This window comes from Pinus tabuliformis, chromosome 4_2 (assembly GCF_031772625.1).
Source record: "Pinus tabuliformis cultivar Carrire ecotype Pingquan chromosome 4_2, CPIR1, whole genome shotgun sequence".
NCBI lineage: Eukaryota > Viridiplantae > Streptophyta > Pinopsida > Pinales > Pinaceae > Pinus > Pinus tabuliformis.
In genome coordinates this window covers 723,568,714-723,571,852 of record NC_142304.1, presented here as the reverse complement: position 1 = coordinate 723,571,852, position 3,139 = coordinate 723,568,714, and the positions used below count along the sequence as shown (strand labels likewise).

The 3,139-nt window shown below is 38.0% G+C and overlaps 1 long non-coding RNA gene across 1 annotated transcript; it reads right to left on the bottom strand.

Moving 5' to 3' along the window:
* Positions 1–293: 293 nt before the first annotated feature.
* On the bottom strand, positions 294–911 carry LOC149171609 (uncharacterized). The gene is made up of 2 exons (XR_016259568.1): positions 785–911; positions 294–480 (listed from the first exon to the last, which is right to left on the bottom strand). It is a non-coding gene; the product is annotated as an uncharacterized LOC149171609 (long non-coding RNA).
* Between the last annotated feature and the right edge of the window lie 2,228 nt (positions 912–3,139).

Below are 3,139 nucleotides of genomic sequence, written 5' to 3'. Positions count from 1 at the left end.
GGTACAACAACAACTCACAACAACTATCTATGCAATTTCTTCTCTTCTCATACACACACTTCTCACGACATCATTCTATATCGGATTTCATTAACCCAACAACCATATAACAGGCAATACATTCCATACATTTCAACACACAACTCCTAATCATACTCTGTCTTCAAGGGATCAGTAAGAGATCCAACAACCAACATCATACATTGTGCAATTTTCACCACAACACTTATTAACCAAATCACATTATATGTAATCCTTGTTCGATCCACTTTTGATCTCAATGCAAGATAGGCTCAGAGTGCAACAAAATAGATTTGAATTGTAGTCACTCATTCCACAGAGAAGAGCTCTATACGAAATCGTATGAATGCAGTTTGTCCTTAGAACCATATAAGAGCTAAATTACAGATGCAGGGTTTTTAGAACTCTCAAAGATGAAGGTGCAAATATTGTTAAATCCACTGGTAAGAATTCCTCAACCTGCAAAGAACACAACAATGATGAGAAAATGAAATTGCAAAAATAAATTGAGAGTAATTATCAAATGCCAAAGAAGAGGGGAATGGAGCAAATCAAAGGTCTGATTCCCTCAAAGAAAAACACTGCAACCCCATTTGCAAATGGTAAGGCCTTCGGACATTTCAATGCGCAAAAAACTGAACCCTTCTTTTTCCAGCTCATAATTCAGAAAAATACTCAACTTCTTCCATTTTAATACACAAAATCTTCCATTTTAATACACAAAATCAAGACATATAACAGATGAAAACGATATAGCCCTAACCTGTTGATTCGAAATCCACGAGTCTTCCAGATCGATGGTAGTCTTCCACTGAAATTATAAGTTCAAATCAATGTTTGAGGCATTAAATCTTCTACATAAACTCACAAACAAACCACACAAAAAGTTGAAATGTGAAGGATATAAGATTTTTACCTTTCAGAGGACATTTTCACTTTAGGAACCTCTGATTAAACTTGAATTTATGCAAAATAGAACAGCTTGTAAAACCTTAACCGATACCAAATTTGACAATCAAACAAGCATTAAAAACAACCAGAAAACATACCAAAATTCATGTTCATCTTCGCATCAACGCCACAATCGTGCATATCAGTAAGAGCTATAGGGATGTCCTTATTGTAGGCAGCACAGAGATTACATTGAAAACACAAATTCTATCATTGTAAAAAATGCTCCAAAACCATAAAAGAGAAACAGAAGCCGCGTGAGAGTCTACAAAAATAACTGGAAGTCGTTACCATCGCTAATAAAACCGCTGTCATCAGTAACCCTCTTCAAAGCAGAAAAATCGAAGTCTACCCTCTTCCGGGACCTTAGAGGTTTGCTTTTGCTTTTCACAGATATATATGGTTGTTCATGGAAACAAGATCAAAAGGAAGTCTTAAACGACAAAGTAAGAGGGACTTTGGAAACCCTCCTTATAACATTAAGAGATTTTTGTAAGCTCTCCAACATATCGAGCATAAAAAATCTGCAACAAAAGGTCTAGGGCTTCATCAATGATCAATGCTTCAAAGTTATAAACGACTCTATGTAGAAGAATTATAAAAGAGCTAAATTACAGATGCAGGGTTTTTGGAACTCTCAAAGATGAAGATGCAAATATTGTTAAAGCCACTGGTAAGAATTCCTCAACCTGCAAAGAACACAACAATGATGAGAAAATGAAATTGCAAAAATAAATTAAGAGTAATTATCAAATGCCAAAGAAGAGGGAAATGGAGCAAATCAAAGGTCTGATTCCCTCAAAGAAAAACGCTGCAACCCCATTTGCAAATGGTAAGGCCTTCGGACATTTCAATGCGCAAAAAACCGAACCCTTCTTTTTCCAGCTCATAATTCAGAAAAATACTCAACTTCTTCCATTTTAATACACAAAATCTTTTAACACACAAAATCAAGCACGATATAGCCATAACCTGTTGATTCGAAATCCATGAGTCTTCCAGATCGATAGTAGTCTTCCACTGAAATTATTGTTCGATAAATCCACCCATGCAACTTGGTTATTTCCCAATAGATCCTCCGCCATGCCATGTATTGCAACCCTGCAAATAGGTTAGATTGGCGATACACTGTAGGATACCATACCACGGCGGTATACATCCATGTATTGCAGGTGTTATTTCGAACAATAATTTCAGTGGTAGAATACCATCCGGAAGAGGAGCAACCAAAAAGGAAAGACATTATTCGCTCACAGAACATACAAACATCAAGCAACCATTACTTTCTTTTACAAGTTCAGTGTCCTTCAAACCAAGTCCAGTGTCCTTCAAACCCTAAGTTGTGTTCCTCGCTATAGGGTTTGTGTTCCTCGCTACCTAGATATCTGCCAATAAAATATAAACAAGAATCCTAATTCGAATAGTCACTCTTAAGTGGGCTTCAGATCGTCAAACACCATGACCAAATCCCGCCACTATTAACAGGCGAAACTCGATCATTATGCTGAGGACTTTCAATCTCAAGGGACTTTTCTTCTTCTTGGCATCCCCGCGCCCAAAAACCACCGCTTCCCCATTCTTGAGAGCCAGAGTAGGCGGTAACCCGCCCAAGCGCCTACAGCGACGATTTCCTCTGCAAAATACCTTCGAAGCTGAGACATACAGAGTTGTCTCCGACGGCAGTGGTAGGCGGAGAAAATCGCGAACAAATCTCCGAACGCAGAACAGGCAGGCGGAGAAAACCGCGAACAAATCTCCGAACGCAAAACAGGCAGAGCAGAAAACGGACAGATATGGTTGAAGAAAACAGGGAGTGAAAACCGCGAACAAATCTCCGAACGCAGAACAGGCAGAGCAGAAAACAGACAGATATGGTTGAAGAAGAAAACAGGTAGTTCCCTGAAATCGCTGAGGAGAAACATAAATTGCACGACAGATGTGAAGAATTTGCCCACTGAATGTGCACGCCAGCTGTCAAGCTTAGAAGCAAAAGGACGACGAAAAGGCTCACTCAAAGGAAGGCCTATCGGCCTAATAATTAGTTTTTGATGATTTATAACATTTAAATGAATATTTACCAAATATCAAATAATTTGTGGGAAGGTGTTTTGTTCAAATACTTTTGAAAGTCTACCAATTTAAAAATGTATATAATTTATTTTAAAAA